The sequence below is a fragment of the Canis aureus genome, chromosome 16, assembly GCF_053574225.1.
Source record: "Canis aureus isolate CA01 chromosome 16, VMU_Caureus_v.1.0, whole genome shotgun sequence".
Lineage (NCBI taxonomy): Eukaryota > Metazoa > Chordata > Mammalia > Carnivora > Canidae > Canis > Canis aureus.
This window is the reverse complement of record NC_135626.1, coordinates 21,482,727-21,503,559: the sequence shown is the minus strand read 5'-3', so window position 1 is coordinate 21,503,559 and position 20,833 is coordinate 21,482,727. Positions and strand designations below refer to the sequence as shown.

At 42.8% G+C, this 20,833-nt stretch overlaps 1 protein-coding gene and 1 long non-coding RNA gene across 7 annotated transcripts in view; one reads left to right on the top strand and one right to left on the bottom strand.

The window, feature by feature from the left end:
• ASIC2 (acid sensing ion channel subunit 2) overlaps positions 1 to 20,833 on the top strand; it is a 994,452-nt gene that overhangs the window by 570,711 nt on the left and 402,908 nt on the right. The gene's annotated exons all lie outside the window — the stretch shown is intronic.
• The window catches only part of LOC144286109 (uncharacterized), a 101,445-nt gene that overhangs the window by 4,016 nt on the left and 76,596 nt on the right, over positions 1 to 20,833 (bottom strand). For 2 of the 5 annotated variants that reach the window (XR_013354213.1, XR_013354209.1), the window contains exons 6-10: positions 20,580 to 20,697; positions 19,990 to 20,137; positions 19,699 to 19,856; positions 8,844 to 8,980; positions 7,898 to 8,128 (exon numbers count right to left, since the gene is read on the bottom strand). This is a non-coding gene — a long non-coding RNA (uncharacterized LOC144286109). Of the gene's footprint in view, positions 1 to 1,937; positions 2,227 to 7,897; positions 8,129 to 8,843; positions 8,981 to 19,698; positions 19,857 to 19,989; positions 20,138 to 20,579; positions 20,698 to 20,833 lie in introns of all 5 variants that reach the window. The other 3 variants (XR_013354211.1, XR_013354212.1, XR_013354210.1) reach the window with 3 other exon arrangements.

The window sequence follows — 20,833 nt, the reverse complement described above, 5'->3', positions numbered from 1 at the left end:
GCTGATACCCTGGCCCCACTCTCAGGGATCCTGAAACAGGTGATCTGAATGGGATCTGGTCACCTGAAAATTATCTGAAAGATCCCTGGGTGCTTCAAGAGTATAATCTTGGTTTTGAAGCATCAGTTTAGAACCTTAAAAGTTGATTTAGGACTGAGACCCATGGTTGATGATTTCCCTGCTGGATTCTGCTATTACCCTCAATCATAGCTCTCTTGCATGGTCTGGTTCCAACACCAGCTGCTCCATGAGCTCCTTCCTGACACCCACCCCCACTCCAGTTAAAATGAATCATTCCGAGTTCCTGTGGCTGCTCCATGCATATACCCCCTTTCAGCCCTTACCTCATTCTGCTTTCCATTGTGTATTACAACTGCTGTGCATTTACTATTTAACTAGATGTTAGTTCCCTGGGCTGGCCCCCAAAGCCCAAACTTTTAGTCATCCTTGTTGTCCTGTGACACTTAGCTCAGTGCCTGGAACACTGCAGACACATAATACCTTGGCTGCTGCATTTAAAAAAAACAAAACTGAAAAATCCTAATTCTCCAGTTCCCATCCAACATTAAGTAGACAATAGGAAGCTGACCATATTTCTTTAATTCAAAGGAAATACTTTGATTTATGGTACCAGGTCAGATACTTCAGCTAACCCTGGAAGGAAGGATGAGGCTATTATTATCACTGTATTGCTCAGTGAGATCATGCCTTTAGCTCAAGGCCATAGCTAACAAGTGAGAATCTAGAGTCCATGACTTCGACCCTCCACCACCCTGTTTCCCTGTCTCCGGACAACACACATTATGTCTGCTGCTCTCCAAGAGGAGCCCCTCAGAAATGATCAGTGGCACCATTTTGGCTCTAGTTTTTGCTTGTACCCCCGTGTTCCCCTCTTGCAGCTCTGAAGATCCTGGAAGCTCAGAGGATGGGACTGGGAAGAATGCCATGAGGGTCTGTATCCAGGTGCCAGTGTGCTGGGGAATCTGCAGGGCCTTCACCCAGCTGTGCAGGCCAGGCTGCCAGCCCTCCCTGATGCCTCAGTTTCTGGTGGTTTCCACACTTTTGCTTGGTCTGGCTCTCTGTCCTCATACACTGTGCCTTGTCTACCCCAGTCGGTAACACCCTGGGGCTAGACCCAATTTCTGGCTTGAGTCTGGCTCCAAGCCACTCATGCCAACCATAAGCACCTGTGGAAGCATCATCCCCGCCAAGAGCTTCCTTCTGCCAGGCCCTGCCTACCCCTCAGGCCCTCCTGGGTTAGCAGTGCCAGAAAGCATCCAGCCAACTTTTCACACCCATTTGGGCATTGACATTGATGGCTGGCAGCCTCCCTTCTCTGGGGTCCAGGCCTATAACCAGGCTCTTTCCCCCCACTATCCTGGCTTCCTTCCCTTATTTACCAACTTGTTGCTTAGGCCCAGCAAGCCATTCTTTTCCAGTCTGCAGTGTTCACGTTTCTAGCAAACTCCTGATCCTGCCATTGGCCATGCCCTGAGACAGAGTCAAGAACACTTACTCTCTGAGGACAAGCAATGGATTTGCAATTAGATGATAAGGATTTGAGACCTGACTCTGTCTCTTCCTGGCTGTAACCTTGAAAAAAATGACTTTTTATTTTGTTTGATCCTCAGTTTTTCTGTGTAAATGAGAATGAACATATAGACATAAATAGACAAATGTACATATACATAATGGACTTCCTAAAGTTGTTATGAGGATTAAATGAGATAATGTATGTAAAGTTACACTGTAATTAGAAAGTACCCTAGAAAAATGTATCATGATTTAACTACCTTATTAAGTTCGGAAACAGAAAAAAAAAATGACATTTCTGTTTAGTAGGCCCTGGCTTAGGAGTATATAATATAGTTAAGGTGTTCTCAAATCAAAAGAACCAAAACCAAATGTTTTATGCTTAAAGGAGCTGACTTCAGTACCTGGAAAATTAATCCATTCCAGAAACTTCATTCCTGGATGAATGAGTTGTGAATGTATTATGAATATATTTTGCCATCTGAGATGTGGAATGGAGAACACAAGGTGGTCTTTGCCTTCCCAAACAGTACCACCATCTTTATCTTTGACTGTCTTCATTCATTGATTTGTCCAACAGTATTCTGGAAGCTCAGAATCTACGCTAGCTGGGGAGAGAAGAGGGAGGTGTAGAATAGAGCCCGTAGCTACTTATAAGCTCCTCTGGTTGTCAGTGACACAGCTGCTTTATTCCTAGACAAAAAAATAATAATAATAAAGCCTGTACTCTTGAGTTTTCAGCCCTGAGAACTGAGGAAGAGCTATCTCATAAATCTAGAAGGCCACAGTCTGAGAATCCTGGTCCTGAATGAGACCTGCTCAGCTCTCTGACCCAGTCTCTGTATCATTTGGAGTGTTTAACCTGCCCGAGACAGTTCAGGGTTTTCTCATCTTTAAGAACTTTTGGGAAAGTATCCTTCATGCTACCTATCCTCCATCTGTTTCATCAGCAGATAATCCTTCGATAATCCTTTCCAAATTCACCCTTATTTTTAAACATCCTTTAAAAAGTATGATCCAGTTAGTGCAAAGAATCCATGTCCTATGCAAGTCTTCCATCCAGAATCCCCATGCTCTGATACTCAGAAACATCTTCCATAAATCTGACTACATTCTTCCTGGCATCAGCCTAAGGACACTTTCTTTGGCTGGTCCTTACAGTCTTTAAGACTTGAATCCAGCAATAAGAATACTTTGGTATAGAACTTGTCTTACACATCCCTGCATCAGTCAGGCACAAGAGAAGGGGTAGAGCACGAGACCAGAGTGGAGAGTCCACATTCTGGTCCTACCTCTGTCACCACTTTCTGTGTGCCTGGACATTTATCTCTTCCTTTCTCTGGGTCCCAGATCATGCATATTTCAAGTGAAGGGTCAGACCCTTCCAACTCTCGGATTTGTAAGCTTACTTTCATCATCAAAGCTCACTCTCAAAGACCTCCCACTTACTACCTTTCCCCAGGTGACTAAAGAATTTACATTTTCAGCCCAAGGAACAATTTTCCTGTTGAACAATTATGAAAATTCAGCATTTGGGAGAAAAGCACTATAAAGCAGCCTGGTGTATTACTGCTCTAACTGTCCCCTGTGCCTCTAATAAAAACAGCCAGGGGAGGCTGGAAGCCAGCATGAAATATGGCCCACTTGTTTTCTTAACAGCCTGTTTCCCTAGGTTATCCAGGAACTGTCAGCTCCAAGTGGAGGTCTGCATAAAGAATAGGGCAATTTCCTGTCTTTTATCCTTGTGTCTCATGCCCCAGACATTATTTTAATGGGATTCCATTGTATTTTTGTATTCAAATGGACTTGAAAGCAAACAAAACATTTAAAGGGAGAAGTTTCTTCCTAAGCGGAAAAAGTGCCTTGCTGACACTTGTGAACTGTGCAAAGTCCTGAATCAGGGAATCACATGATTCAGGGGAACTAAGGATGTTACCTTAAGCCTAGTCAAATGCTTGTGGGCTGTGGGGGGAGAGTGGTGTGAGGGATCAGTGTCAACTTCCAGGTAATGGGCTCAGTAGGAGAGTTCATTTCCAGACACTTACCTGCTAATGTTATAAAAACATTTAAAAATGAAACACACACACACACACACATAGTTCGAGCCGTTAAGGAGTCTGGAAACAAAAATGGGGGTCTCTCAATTGAAATTTTCTATTTGGATATTTTCCCCAAATGTCAGTAACAAGTAGCTCCCTATTTGGGTTCAAATACTATATTACCCAAATCTCTGCCCAACACCCCAGGGTGGCCTGGTGCTAGTCAGAGGTTTCATAGGATCTGGCCAGAAATGGGAAGTGGTTCTCCTGGGATTCCAGAAGCCATTGAGCAAGGAGAATCAAGAACTACCAAAATCTAGAGATCTGTCAAAATGCAAAGGATACAGAAAGGAAAGCCCAGTCTTACTGCCTGGAAAGCAGGCTTCACAACCAGGGACCTCAGGATTGGGGAAATGAACAGGTAAAGAGCATTTGGTGACATGCAGGGGGATGTGGCATGTGAAGGGCAGGCAAGAATGGAATGCCAAATGGATTCAGAATCTCAGAATGGAGCTGTTTTGTGCTTTGTTGTTCAGAAGAGTCTGTAACCAATATGTCAATCTTGCTTTCTGAGGATTCCTTTATCTTATAAACCCTTCCCATGTGCCGGGTACTGTGCTGATTTCTGGACATATGAAGACATATGATTCACCTTGAAGGGGAGAGGCACATCTGCAAGTCGTGACCTTTCAGTGTGTGCAGTAGTACCACAGTGACATGCAATGTGGCTGGGAGAACACAGAGGAGTGAGAGAGAAACCAGCTGGGCTGGAGGCTCCTAGCCATCCAAGATCTTGGAGAGCAGATATCTGAGCAGAATCATCATTTCACAGACAATTTCCCATGAATCTTGCAATTGTCCCTTTTTGGGTCCATAAGGTCTGGAGCTCATATAGACAGATTTCATGGAGTAGAGGACTTCCTGCCAACTATGTCCTACTTATCCAACTGCCTGTTGGACTAATAGGACAAAATATATTCTGAGAAAGGCAATGGACTGCCCTCTAGTTTACTGACAGAAAGCAAATGGGAAATATTAAGAGCATTTCTTTGTCTTTGGCATGCTTCATTTGCCAATATTTAGTCTGAAGAGTAGCTTTGGGAGGTAGTCCTGGTCATGTTGCTAGGTAGAATTAAGATCATGAGGGGCACCTGGGTGGCTCAGTAGTTGAGCATCTGCTTTTGGCTCAGATCATGATCCTCGGGTCTTGGGATCAAGTCTCACATCAGGCTCCCCACAGGAAGCCTGCTTCTCTCTCTGCCTGTGCTTCTGCCTCTGTGTGTGTGTGTCTCTCATGAATAAATAAATAAAATTTTAAAAAGAAGAAGAAGATCATGAAGTATGAAGACAGTTTTGTAGCTCCAGCTGTAAACCATACAGAAACTCCCTTTGGGGGACAATGGCAACTGAGCACTGAGCAGGACCAATGTAGGTAGATAGATATTGGGTCAAACTAACCTAGCCCAATAAGTTGTTAATTTGAACAGGTGAATTGAGGATGATACTACAGACTGAGTCCAATGACAGGTTTTTTAAAACAAGAACCAAATGTACATGCAATTAAGAAAGACCAAGGATCTAGGTTTTTAATTCAAGAGGACTGAGTAGAATACAACTTCAAGACTACCGTATCTTAGGAAATCTCAGAAATAGGAACAGGATTCTGTATTTGAATTGGAGAAATTTAAGACAATATATAACATTACCAAAGGCAGTGGAAGGCACAAAGGGGTGAGTGTGGCAGGAAGCAGGTGGGAGGCACAGGCAGCCCAAAGGTCAAGCTGAGAAGCAGAGCAAGGCTCCTGTCACCTGCTCCCTCCCTTTAAATCACTCCACCTCCAAGTACCCAACAGAGAAGACACCCAGCAGAAAGACTGGTAGGGAATGCGGGCTGTACATGATGGGGGTGTGGCTATAGTTCAATACTCTGAGCAGAATCCAGTGTTTTATTCTTTCCCAGATCCTCCAGAAATATCAAAGCACATTGACCACCAACTATTTATAGATCATACTTACCCAAGAGGGAGGGGACATTTTAATATCTAATCAGGCTGAATTTCTTGTGCAGAGCTAAGCCTGTGGGTGGGTGGTTATTTTGTAAAGGTGGAGGTTAAGCTGTTATTTTCAAAGGGGTGCCAGGTACAGTAGCTGTAGTGAGAGACAGGTGGGAGGTCCAGAGCTGGTGGGTACCTCTAGTCTTTCTATTTTATGGCTCTGTCATCCACTAGGGTATTATTGGTATGGTCAGAGCTAGATCATTTCCACCTTACCCACATTTCAACCCAATGAGAGTGAAAGAGAGGAAGAAGAGGGCAAGTTAACCTTTTTTTAAAGGCTGAAACCAGACTGTATACATCTCTTTCATTCATATCTTATTGACTAGAATTTAGTCCCATGGCTACATCAAGATGTAAGAGAAGCTGGAAATAAGTCTTTGGCCACTAATCCCATCTAAAACCTGGTAGGTCCTATTACCAGAAGGAAGAGAGGGCAGATACTGGAAAGTGATTAGCAGTATCAACCAGGGTAATTCCCAGCTATTATTCCCAGCTGTCACCTTTGCTAAGAAGCCTTTTCTGACTTCCAAAGCCTGGCTTTTCTTCTAGGTTCTCATAAGTGATTAATGCTGTTAAAATGCTTACCTAAATGCACTAAAATACTCTTGTTTATTTCTCTCTTCCACTAAAGTGTGAGCTCCAAGGGCAGAAAATATGTATTTTTCATCTATGTCTCCTCAATGCCTTACACAGTGGCACATGTCACTGTTCAATAAAGTTTTGTTAAATGAGTGAGTAGATGGGCAGATCAATACACTATTCACTTGACGAGTGAATGGAGCTAGGGTATAACTGGTACAATCAGAGATCTGAAGGTTTCCTTATGTGATTTATTTTTTTTTCTTTGTGATTTATTAAAGTCACCCTCTAATGTATAATTCTCTGTATGTTTGTATTCAGTCAAGTCAATGACTTCTTGATATGGATGGGATAGATAAGAGACAGGGATGGCTGGGGCATGTGAGATATATATGTGCTTGTGTGATATATATCACATATATATTCATATGTACATATGACATACATATTTACATTTATATATATCATATATAATGCCCTCCTGGTGTGTTTGGCAATAGATTCTAGAGTATGGGTGAGCATTTGGAAAACCTGAGCATCAGTCAACTCTCAAAAGTGTGGTGCTATGGACAGTTTCCCCACTCTTTGCCAACATGTGCCATTTTTTGTGATTCTGTTAATGCCCTTGATCATGCCACCCACACAGAGTCTGCCTGGAGTCCTTTTCTCTGCATTTCATAAAGGGATGGGTCATAACAGACAACCTGGAATGTCAAAGTGTGGAAGACTGGATGTGAGCATGTGAAAGGCCCTCTGGGGAATTGGGAGAGGGGTTATTTATATGGCTAAGGTTGAGCCTGGCGGATGGAGTTGGCAGAGGGTAGAAAGGAGCAATAAGATGACATTCCATAATTCCTCATCCCCACAGCCTCTGGGACCTAGGCAAAACCAGCATGTCAGCAACTCAACAAGATTTCAGAGTGTGGCTCTAAACTGGGAGGAGTGTTATGTGTTCTGTTCATTCCTAAGGAATCAAATCCCATGGAGCACTTCCTTGGGCTGTCAAACTTGGATCTGGGACTATTATGGTAAAGAAAAAGCTCAAGGGCAGGTTGGAAGTGGGTTGGTTACATTATAATATAATGCTATGGAGAAGTGTGTTACAGAAACCACAGTGTCGGACTTGGAGGAGAACGCAGATGATTTAAGAATGCAGCCGGTAATTATCATTTGGACAAAGGAGATGATATTGAGAAAAGCTGAGGAAGCTCTAGGCAATGAAATTGGCTGGACGGTTGATAGTTCCCAGTGGGAAGAGTCATTGGCTCTGCTTCTGGAAACTGTAGAATCGTAGAATCTTAGAGTTGTGAGGATGTGAGAAGTCTGATATCAGACCAAGTCATGGCTTTCTGAATTCTGTGACCTTAGGCAAATTTCTTAACCTCTGTGTGCCTCCGTTTCCTGTAAAGTGGAGTAAAGAACTGTATACACCCCACTGGGTTGCTCAAAGGTTTAAAGCAGTCATGGCATGTTAAGTCAATGTCTAGCACATATTTTCCATATATTACGGAGGGTCTTAGAGGATCAACAATGTTGAAACAGAAGGGAATCAACTTGGTTAATGAGACCCAAATACAATGTCTTCAGCCATGGGTTTTCCCCATTTCTGTGGTTGATAGGACCATCTACTCCAAAACTTATCTTTGCAGCTAAGAGGAAAACTGGCCCAAAACAAAGTAATTTGCTTACATAACTGAAGAATCCTGAAGTGGTTCTGGCTTCACTTGTGGTTTCTTCCAGAGATTCACACAGTTATCGGGGAGCCAGACCTGATTTTCTCCATGCTGGCCTCCTTTGCATGCCATCATCAGCCTCAAGATGACCCTCATCAAGGAAGCCAAAAAGCTGCACCAATTTCAACCTTGTAGCTCCAGTGCACACCATCCAGGAGAAGGAGAAGGGCACCTCTTCCACCAGCTCCTGGAAGGGAAAACAGTAGATCACTTGTCCCCTCATTGGTGCCTTGTGTATTATTTGCCCAAGCTGTGTAACATCCCCGGGGCCAGGACATGTCCATTGGTTTAAGCCAATCTGAGCTCACCCCTCATGTTGACAGTGGGGTCAATACCCAAGACTAACGCTAGGGGAAGTGGTTCCCCCAAAGCAAATCTGGACCTCATGAACAGAATGAAGTGGGACATAAATATGTTGGAGGCAAGCAAAACAACAACAAAACTATTAAAGTCATTAGCTGGGCTCTCAGCTATAGAAATCTAAGACACTGCAATGTACTGAAAAACCTGGCATCTTTAAAAATCATTTCACAGTCCCCAGATTTTGGGGTCATGAAAAATGTAACCACAACCCAGGGACTAAATGAACGTGATGCCCCCTAATATCCCTACCACTCTAATGAAGACCAACCAAGAGATAGTCACTTCCCAGCTATCAGGCCACACTGGGATGACAGCCCACAGGCAAGTATTCCTTCCACAGGCTGCAAGGAGCAAATGGAAAGCCTATACAGTCCAAGCAGGCAGGCCAGCTGCTGCCCCTGAGATCAGCAGGGATGGTGACCTCATCCTCACGGGTACAGCCAGCTCTGCCTGACATTCTCCCCTTGCATTGATGAAGGGACACTCTGGCCCTCACATAACAGCTTATTATGTAGAAATATGGTTTCACCACCACTCACTTCCTGCAAGGAGGGATATTGCTTGGAGCCAATCTCCTTTTATCTCTCTGCCTGGATGCTTTCAGCTTCTCACCCCGGCTCCAGCAATGAGCCTGTCGGTATGCAGAGCTCCTTACATTCCCCTTCAGAAAATAAAACTAAGACAAAGGAAGGAAACGTATTTAGCTTTAATGATGTGCATGGTTCCATTTTTCTGTTTGAATCTATTGGTGTTTAATGAGCTAAATATCCACTGGATGAATTAGATACACTGATCCTGTGTGCGTCTCCTGGGAGGCAGCCTCTTCGTGGCAGGATGTGCCTCAGACATAGCACACAGGAACCACACAGCCTGCCTGACAAACATGCCAGCTATGGAATGAGAGCACAGGAGATGGGGATGTGGACAAGTAGCAGGCGATGAATCATTCACAGCTGACCCTGCAGCCAGCCTAGCAGGCAAGAGACTTGGTAAAGGCAAAACTGTATCTTAATCAAAATGCTTAAATAATGTTAAGATCCCTGGGTCATAAAAAAAAAAAACAAAAAAAACTGATGAACAAGCTAACGTAATGAGGTCTCTAGAATTGACAGGTTGTTTCAATTATCTAACCAGACAAGGCCTTTTGTATCTCTCCATTGACAACGTGGAGGCTGACCAATGATGAGGCCATCGGTCTTGCTAATATTGTCAGCTCTGAGAAGGCTCTCTCAGACAGGACTCATGCTGCACACATAGATTGGTGCTCCTGAATTACTCTATTCTTTGTTTTTATCAGAAAAGGAAAGCTATAAGGTTTTCTTGTTCTTATTCTTCACCAAAGGAGCCATTTGGAATGAATCCCTTTTAGTTGGGGAGGGGCCATAGAAGTAGTATTCTATCCCTTCATTAATTGATAAGGATTTTGAGGCTCAGGTAGAGAAGGTTGTGTGGCCAATTGGTAGTTGACCCATGGCCAATAATCTAATGCTATTTTAGGAGGGCTTGTTTTGTAACCAGGCACTGTTCTAAATGCTTTATCTTTATTAATCTGTCCAAGTCTGTCAACAAACCCCATTTTGTGGAGGAGAGAACTGAGGCTCTGCAGTATTAACTAATACATCCAAAGCCATACAACCAGTAAGTGATAGCAATGGGATCCAAAACTAGGGTCTTCAAAGCCCATTATGGTTTTGCCTTTTCAATAAAACCGAATTCTCCTGGCTCCCAGGTCAAACATGTGAAGCTCCAAAAATCAAAATGAAAAAATATCTTTCCCTATGGATCCCAAAAGAATTTACTTAAGCTGACAAAATAAAACAAGTAACATGAAGCCTCCTAGCCTTTGTGCTGCCTCTCACAAGTTCAGCTTCCAAAGACCCCCAGGCTATATACCCACCTGGGCTTTACTTGGAAGCTCTCCCAAGAACTCCCCATCCTACCATACCACCTGATTTTTGTTTCCAACCATACCTAAAGTTCAGAGGCCCCTTTGTATTGGTCATCTGGATTCCTCTTTTCTCATCCTTTACTATTGACCTCCTGCTTATCCCTTATGACCCAATGCCAAAGACGCCTCAGCTCGGATGACTTCAGCCATCACCTCCGTCACACTCAGGATTCTCCACTCCTCTCCCCCAGCACACTTTGCCCTCAACCACATTCACATAGCTCTTTCCTCCATTACAACTGGTCCATTATAATGGAGGGGCACTCTCAGCAGCTGGGTACAAGGTCTTTAACACTAGTCAGACTTGAGTTTGAGATTTAACAGTGCTACTTAGAAGCTGTGTGGCATTGGGCAAATTACAACTCTCTGAGCTTCCTTTTCTTTACCCATAAGAGAATGAGATTACTTATTTCAAAAGATTCTTATGAGAATTAAACAAGACAATTCGTGCAAAGCCCTTAGCCAATGTCTGTCTTATAGTAAGCTCTTTATACATCTTAGCTATTATTGTTGTTGAGGTGTTGCCACTGTCATTACAATTGTCATCACCACCACCATCATCATCACCAACATCATCATGTCATCATCATCATCATCATCATCGTCATTGTATTATTAATAATACTGCTACAGACTATAAGCTCCTGGAGGTTTTGCTCATCTTTATGCGTGGCCTTTAATAAGTGCTTAATAAACGGATGTAGAATTGAGTTGTTGAAGCAGCTGTTCAATTTGCAATGGATTGTTTTGGCTCTGGTGACAAACTGTTTTCAAATCATTTGCCTAATGGCTTGCCACTCAGTTAGGTTTTGAGCTCCATAGGGTTTGATATTTCTCCCTACAGAGTATACACTCAGTAAATATCTGTATATGTAAAAGTATTTAATGGACCTTAACTCAAACTTCTCAAAGTTCATGCTCAAGATGTATACCCACTTGTTTATTTTTAAAGGCTGGGGGCTAAATTTACAAAGGAAAAGGAAGTAGCATTTATTGAACACTTAAAAATGGCTAACATTTATTGAGCACTTACTTCACGCCAGGCACCATGCTAAGTACTTTATATACTTTTGTGTACCAATCCTCACAATCAGTTTATTTGGTAGGCACTCATTCTCCCCATTTCACAGTTAAGTAAACAGAAGCCTGAAAGTGATTCATGAACTTGCCCAGGAGTTACAGCTACCGTGCAGGAAACCTAGGTGTGAAACCATCTCTTCCTAATTTCAGTAGAAAGTGTCTGGCTCTGGGCTAAGCTGTGTAGGTCCTTTGCCACATTCAGTACTTCCTTCAAAACTGACACTGGTTGACTATCATCCCCATTTTACAGGTGAGGAAATTCAGGCTTGCCTGTGATAGTGGCAGAGCTGGGCTTTGAAAGGAGAGTTGTCTGACCCTGCCCCTTTTTCCCTGTCTTTCTGATTCTCCAAGGCCTGCAACTAGAAACTTGGTGTCTGGAATGATGCTCAGTTCAGCTCTCTTTCCATCTACACACACACAACCCCCCAGCCATCCATACTTCAGCAACCATTACCTACAAGCATCTGGCGGACACCCCGCCCACCACATACTTAAGAGAGAAGGGATCATCCCAGATAGACACATCTCCACACAGTAAAAACCTGGCAGAGAAAAGAAATGCCATCAGAAAGATGTATCGGTAGTCACCACCCAGTGGCTGGTGCAGTCTTGAATTCCCACTGAAGGATGAACTCCGAGGGTTGTCATTATGAGCAGACTTCTCAAGCTGGGAATAGACTGAAGGGGGTGGGGAGAGTGCAAGATGAGAAATAGCAGCATCCCAGAGATGCTACAAGGGAGTGGGTAGATGGGGTTAAGGGATCTTGGGGGCCCAGCCTGCTTTATAAGCCCCAGGAAGACAATATAGGGGTGAGGGAACAGAACAGTAATGAAAGCCAGAGACCCTGGGGTAGGAATGCCGCCAACCTCAGCAAAGCCTGGGAAATCAGTCTGCAAAATGAAAGAGGTAGAGAGGAGCACCAAAAATAACCTTGAAGGTAACAGATGAGGCAGAGGAGAAAAATCAATTCAAGGAAAACATATTAAGCGCAGAAAAACTAAATGAGAATTGGGGATTGAGGGATTGCGGATGTAGAGAGCAGGGGACCAGGAGTCTAGAGGCTGGGTTCCTAGTGCAGCCCAGCCACTAACAAGCTCTGTGACTCTGGGCAGGGCACCTCACCTCTCTGAGCTGCTGCAGGCTCCTCTTGAAAATGACACAGTTAGACAGCAAGGCCTGCAAAGCCCCCTGCAATTCTGACAGTCTGTGATAAAGGATGGCACAAAGCTAGTATGCTTTTATGGAGACAGCCCCGAGCAACTAGATGAAAGTGAGCACATTTAGTGAGTCCTCCAGATATTTCTAAATATCTGGGTGCTTGTGAGATGTAAATGAAACCACACTGGCTTGAGTTTCACTGTTCCTTAGCCTTCTGGGGGGTCCTGAAATTGATGAGGAAGGAAACTCATGGCATAAGTTAGCAACCATCAAAGAGGCTACTTGAAAAGGGTCTTGAGAATACTTTAAATGTTAACATCACAAGAAATATGATAATTATGGGAGAGGATGGAGGTGTTAACTAAGCTTATTGTTATAATCATTTTGCAATATATATATATGTGTGTATCAAATCATCACATTGTATACCTTAAACTTACATACGTTGCATGTCAATGATGTCTCAATAAAGCTAGAAAAAGAAAAAAAGAAAGGAGGCTCAATGCTCACCCTGTAAGACGCGTTAGGGAAGATACCTGTATGCAACAAAAGCCCTCCCCTCAAAGCTAGCTTATAAATTAGAAGGAACCCCTGAGAACTCTCAGATACAAGACTGGTGTATATTGTAATATTTATGTGTGGCCCAAGATCTTCAACAAATAGCAGAGCAGTGCCTCCATTACCTAATGGTTATTTACCTACAAACCCCAGTTATCAAGAAAACAACTTAGTGCTTCCAAGCGAAGAAATTAAGAAAGCAAATATAGCAGAAGGGAATATAGATATGTCAGTTGCCTACAATGGATTTGGCATCTTGATATGCATCTCAAGTGTCAGCCTGTCTCCACCAACATATCAGCTCAAAAATAGGAGCCTGTGTCTGAGTCAAGTCCTTGCTGTAGTGGCTTCTCCAGGATACCTTCGATTCTGCTATAGGCCACTCTTTAATCTGCTGATCACCACATGGAACCAGCACTGTGGATTGTGAACATGAGGCAAGCCACCTTGCCCCTTCCTGTCTCTTTATTTCCCAGGATACGACCATGTGAGGCTGGCTGGTTGTATTAGGCTTTGCAGAGGTTGGAGAAAACTAAAAGAAATGACACCACAAAAGGAGAGAAAGGTTTAAGATTGTGTATTTCAGCATATATTCACACAAAGACTTGTATGCAAATGCTTATAGCAGATTTGTAATAGCCAATAACTGGAAACCACCCAAATGTCCATCAACAGGTAAATGGATAAACAAACTGTGTTATAAGCACCAAGGAAAAAAATGAATGAGCTATTGTTGCATGCAACAGTATAACTGAAACTCAAAATAATTACACAGAGTGAAAAGAGCCAGACCAAAAAAAAATTACATGCTGTATGGTTACATTTATATACACTTGTGGAAAATGCAAGCTAATCTATAGTGACAGGAAGCAGATCAGTGGTTACCTGAGTATGGTATTGGGGATGAGGGTGAGTTACAAGGGAGCACAAGTCAACTTTTGGGGATGACAGATATTAACTGTGATGATGGAATCACAGATGTATACATATATCAAGGTACATCAATTTGCATACTTTAAATATATGCAATTTTTTTATAGATCAATTGTATCTCAATAAAGCTTTTTTAAAAAACTATACTATCTTATGACTGTCATCAGAGACCAAGGGGAAAAATACAAAACTTAAAAGCCTTCATGAGGAGTTGGAGGTGCCCTCAGGGGCACACACTTTGCCCTTTTTCTCTGAAAGCACTTCCTGCTTTGCATGCCCACATGGGCCCCCTATCTCTTTTCTGAAAATCTTTTCCCATCCATAAGGGGTTTCTGGTCCTAGATCCCATCACACTCCCTCAGAGATACTTGTGACACAGGGACATTTCCCAAAGTATGAGATATTGTAGAAAAATAAGACCATCGACTCAGAATGTAAAATCAGCCTGTTTATCTATAGAAAACTGCTTTGCAAGAAGGAAGAAGAGGGTTATCCTCAATGAGGAGCTATAACCCACATATATCAGTTCACTATATCCAAAGTCACAGGCTTTCTTTTACATATGAGTATAATCCCAAATCCTCCCCTTCATGCACTCATCCACACACTTGAGAACTGGGAAAGGGGCAGAAGGTGGTGAAGTACTCAACAGGGAAGGAAAGGCAAAGCCCATAGGTCTAAATTAGCAACTTGCCCAGAGCCCATTTGAAAGACATGCTAATAACATGCCCTTGAAAGGAGTCATAGTGCTTGTGCTATGAGACAGTAAGGCCCTGATATTTCATGAGACTTTACCTTTCTTATGCTAAATACTGATATGTAGAGTTGTCTAATTTGGAGGGGCTTCATTAATAAAGAGCTTGATGGTTTTCACACACACACACAAAAATCTTCACTAGGTTCTGGTCCAGCAAACCTGAGCCCCTTACAGGTGTACCACACACATCAAACTCCTGGTTCTTCCTTGCTGGCTAAAAGCCATTGCAAACACACACACATGCACACACACACACACACACACACACACACCTATAAACAAAGAAAACATCGATTCTCAGAGACAAGTAACATATGAAACCTACTTCCACCATCAAGCTTTTTATTTCCTTAGATTTTTGAACAGGTCAAATTATATTCCTTAGATTTTTGAACAGGGCAGCATGAGTATGTGTGAACTCCTAACCAAGCTACCAGACAAAAAGTGCTGGGAACAAAAGCAAGGCCATCTTATTTAAAGATGGCCCTCTGAATGAAACTAGACTACTCTCTTTCACCATACACAAAGATAAACTCAAAATGGATGAAAGATCTAAATGTGAGACAAGATTCCATCAAAATCCTAGAGAAGAACACAGGCAACACCCTTTTTGAACTTGGCCACAGTAACTTCTTGCAAGATACATCCAGGAAGGCAAAAGAAACAAACGCAAAAATGAACTATTGGGACTTCATCAAGATAAGAAGCTTTTGCACAGCAAAGGATACAGTCAACAAAACTAAAAGACAACCTACGGAATGGGAGAAGATACTTGCAAATGATGTATCAGATAAAGGGCTAGTTTCCAAGATCTATAAAGAACTTATTAAACTCAACACCAAAGAAACAAACAATCCAATCATGAAACGGGCAAAAGACATGAAGAGAAATCTCACAGAGGAAGACATAGACATGGCCAACATGCACATGAGAAAATGCTCTGCATCACTTGCCATCAGGGAAATACAAATCAAAACCACAATGAGATACCACCTCACACCAGTGAGAGTGGGGAAAATTAACAAGGCAGGAAACCACAAATGTTGGAGAGGATGCGGAGAAAAGGGAACCCTCTTACACTGTTGGTGGGAATGTGAACTGGTGCAGCCACTCTGGAAAACTGTGTGGAGGTTCCTCAAAGAGTTAAAAATAGACCTGCCCTATGACCCAGCAATTGCACTGTTGGGGATTTACCCCAAAGATTCAGATTCACCTGCACCCCGATGTTTATAGCAGCAATGGCCACAATAGCCAAACTGTGGAAGGAGCCTCAGTGTCCATCGAAAGATGAATGGATAAAGAAGATGTGGTTTATGTATACAATGGAATATTACTCAGCCATTAGAAACGACAAATACCCACCATTTGCTTCGACGTGGATGGAACTGGAGGGTATTATGCTGAGTGAAGTAAGTCAGTCGGAGAAGGACAAACATTGTATGTTCTCATTCATTTGGGGAATATAAATAATAGTGAAGGGGAATATAAGGGAAGGGAGAAGAAATGTGTGGGAAATATCAGAAAGGGAGACAGAACATAAAGACTGCTAACTCTGGGAAACGAAGTGGGGGTGGTGGAAGGGGAGGAGGACGGGGGGTGGGGGTGAATGGGTGACGGGCACTGAGGGGGACACTTGACGGGATGAGCACTGGGTGTTATTCTGTATGTTGGTAAATTGAACTCCAATAAAAATTATTTTATTAAAAAAAAAGATGGCCCTCTGAAATAGGTATTAATGTATCCATTTCATAGATTAGGAAACAAAGGCTCAAAGAATCCAAGAACATGCCCAAGATTTACAACCAGACACAGGGCCAGAAGTAAAGTGCAGATCTGCTTGATGTTCAAAGTGAGGTTCCTTTTACTAGTCCTCACTACCTCGAAGCAAGTAGGTGATACAAAATCTGAATATTAATGTGGAAATAAGCTGGCAGTCAGTGTGTGTGTGTTTGTTCATTAATTAATTTATTTATCTTTTGGCTTACGTGCAACTCAAACTTGGTTTTCCAGGTTTTAATTTCACAGAAGAGTAAAATCTGCTCACTTCAAGAGATGCGTTTTCTGTGTATTCATTCATGTAACAAATGTGTGTTAATCACCTACTATGCAGGTAATGTGTAGAGCTTCTAAGGATGCAGCAGTAACTAATACCATCAACGTCCCCACCTTTTGTGGACTTACAGGGGAGAGTGACAGTTAACAAATGTGTGTATGGATTACTCTGTGATGATAATTATGAGAAGTGCTAAGAAGGGGAAAGAGAGAGTGATAGAGGGGTAAAGAACAGAGGACCTCACCTGGTCTGTGTGGCATGAAAGAGGTCAGGGATAGCAACGAATAAGTCATTGAGGATAACCTACTGAGAATTCTAAGCAAGAAACTGATATAACTGGATGTGTTTCAAAGTTAAAACTATAGTTACTCTGCATAAAAATGGATTAAAGAGAGGGCAACAGGAACATAATTGGAAGGCAATTGCAGCAGTCCAAGAAAGAAATGTTGGTGACAGATCAAGTGATGACAGCAGGAATAGAGGAGTGAAGGGATTCAATTATTTTTGAGACAGAATTAACAGGATTGAGTGGTTGGTTTTACATGAGGGGAAGAGGAAGGAAGAGGCACCTCAAGCAACTGCCAGGCAAGATCCACAAGGTTTATAGGGGTGCTGAGGACTGAAGAATGGAGCCCTGGAAAGGAACAGATTGCAGGGAGGAGCAGAGGGGGAATCAGATCAAACTTTCCATTTGATATAGCAGAAAGTTAACAATTGGTAAATCCTGGGGAAGGGTGTTTAAGAGTTTATCATATAACTGGAAAAATTTTTTCAGGTTTGACAATTTTCCAAAATAGAAAAAAATATTTGTTTGGGGACATGTTAATTTTGAGAATCCTAGGATAAGACAGATGAGAGAACATATCAGGATAGCAGTTGAATGTGTAAGTATGGAACTTTATGAGAAGTTAGAAGAAGATGAAGAAGAAATAATACTTAAGTATCTTTTATATGTATTTATATATAGTATGTATATTTTATATAATGCATATGCTGCATATTATGTACATAATAGATACCTAAATATTATTTCTAGTGTCTTCAAAATAGTTATTAAGCTGCTTGCCACAATTAAGCTAGCCCTTATTTTGGATGGTTCAGCTGTTTTTAAGCTTCAGCTTATTCAGAAGATGCAGCAGTAAAGTTATTTTGTGAATCCCTTTATGTACCTTTGGAACCCAGGTGTGAAATTCCTAATCCAAAGAACAAGAAGGTCTTTAATGCTCTATGTCTGGAAAACTTTCCATTAGAATCAGCAACTCTGATTTTTTTCATACAAAAGAATGATTTTCAATTACCTACAACCTTAATTCATGTGGACCACTATATTTTCCTTGACAGTTGATGGAGGGAGTGGCTTTGAAAACACAGTCATGTCCAGGTAGCTGCAACAGGGATGCTGAATAGGAATGAGGTCTCTGGAGGCATCTACACCAGGACTCTGCTACTCAGAGGACAAGAAGCAAACAGGTGATAAGATGGTGGCCTCAGGAAGCTGCCCACAAGAGAGAATGGAGAGACACAGGAGAGGCAGCAGCATGGTAGCCCAGAAGGATGCAGGTGATGACTGTCTTAGAGTAAGTCTTTGCCCCTAACTAGCAAGAATTTCTAAAGCTGGTTGGGAGGAGGAAGATAGTTGGTTCTACACAGATCGTGATGAGCTGAGCACACCACTTGAGGCATCATCAAGCTCTTCCTCATCTGGACACACTATGGTTTGGACAGACATCCCCTGGCACAGAGATAGTTTAGTTGTGTTAGTTGTGTCATCCTTAGCCTGGGCTAGGAAGGGCCAGGCAGGAGGGAGGAGAAAAACAGTGATGTTCTGTTTATAAAATGCTTTCCTAGCCATCATTGCATTTAACTCACTAAACCATACTCTTGGGCAGATATGATTGCTTTACCTTAAAGGAGGGGCAACTGGGGTGTTGGGAAGCAAGGATGACTGAGAGGCAGAACCAAGAACTGACCCAGACTCCCCAATATGCCTATCTTTTGACAAAATTCAAAGGTTGTCTTCTAGGGGATTCATTCATTCAACAACTACTGTGCACCCTAGTCCATTTGGGGTATATGCAAGGTGCTGGGATGAAGAGACATGGTCCCTACCTGTATTCATGTCCAATAACTGCTATAACAAATTACCACAAACTTGATGGTTGAAAACAATGGACATTTCTTAGCTCTCAGTTATGGAGGCCGGAAGTCAGAAAGCAGTTTCAGTGGGCCGAAATCAAGGTGTTGGCAGGGCCATACTCTTTGCCGAGGTTCTAGGAGAGAATTCGTTCTTTGCCTCTTCCAGCTTCTGGTAGCTGTCAGCATCCTTGGCTTAGAACCACATCACTCCAATATTTGCCTCCATCCTCACATTGCCTTCTCCTCTGTGTGTCTTGGTTCTCTCATATAATGACACTTATCCTGGCATTTGGGACCCACAGGGACAATCCAGGATCATCTCCTCATCTCAAAATCCTTAATTTACTCACATTTTTGAAAAAACTTTACCATATAAGGTAACACTCACAGATTCCAGGGATTAGGACCTGATATCTTTGGGGACATCCTTCAGTCCACTACCCTGACTCAAGCATTCATAGTCTGATGGGGGAAACGACAGCACAGATGAGCAATTATAATAGAATGGATTATGTACTGTAATGCAGATCCATTATGGGGGGAAGCATGTCTCAGGAAGCCTTCCCAGAGGAAGCAACATTTGAGCTGAGACATGAAGGATGAGTAGATTTGAGTCAGGTAGATCAGTGGAGTGGGGCAATTGGGGGGTAGGGGATCAAATCAGACTTTTTCTGGCTGAGTGAATGACATACAGGGATTTCTCTTTACATAGTGTTAATGTGTTTGATTACAGTATGAATTATTTGATAGAAGAGCTAAGGAAGGGATACCTGGGTGGCCCAGTGGCCGAGCAGCTGCCTTTGGGTCAGGGTGTGATCCCAGAGTCCTGGCATCAAGTCCCAAATTGGGCTTCCTGCAGGGAGCCTGTTTCTCCCTCTGTGTATGTCTCTGCCTCTCTCTCTCAGTGTCTCTCATGAATAAATAAAATCTTAAAAAAAAAAAAAAAAAGAAGAAGAGGAGCTAAGGAAAAGAGTACTTCAGAACAAAAGTTAAATGACTTATCTTCTGAAAGTCAGAGATAAGTGGGGATGACCAGAGGAAGGAAAGGGAATTCATTTCACATGGTTGTGGCAGGGTATCTTCTGCTCCAAGAGGTCCTCTCCACATGTTTCAAAGTGGTCTCTGTGTGGTTCCTTCAGCTCAGCTCATCTGCACTTTGTCCAGGAATCTCATCAGCAAAGGTTATGGAAAAGTAAGGGAATCCTCCCCCTGCAAGACAACACAGAGGACATCAGGGCAAATACACACTTTCTTTTCTAGCCAAGCCCCCCATGGCTCAAATCCTGGTCCATTTCCCTTCATGCTGAGCTAGGTGGGACAGGGCCATCTTCACCCACTTCTGGAAAGCCTCCTGCCACCAGAACCAGCTCTCAGCAGTTAGTTCCCACTGACTTTCCCTTGGTCCCCATGTGGTCCTCAAAGTCCAAGGTAATGCTAGAAGCAAAATGCACATCCCCAAATCCATTCCAAGAAGGGGAAGTAAAAAAAAGAAAAGAACCTAATTGCAAACACTCTTCTAGCTGTCTCCAAGATCACCATCCCTGCATCCTTCTGACTAGCAGCCCCAATTTCCCATCCTCAGTCCTCCGGTTCCTAGAGAGAACGCTTGGTGGATGGAGCAGGAGCAGGGTGGGACTGACTGCATCCTAACCTTGTTCCAGGCCAGAGCACAGTGCCACCACCTCCACAGTGCCTCATTTCCACAGTGGCCCCTCTTCATTGCATCCTCTAGATGGCCTTGCCCCCCACTGGATTGTTCTTTGAGGAGGCTGGGGAATGAGATGGTTAGGATTAAGGAAAGAACACTCAACACATGATACCTTTCTGCTTAGCCTTTGAAAAGTTCTGCCCTTATTTACTTGAAGCCTAGCAGGGTGCAGCTGGAAAAAACACCGTGCAGGACAC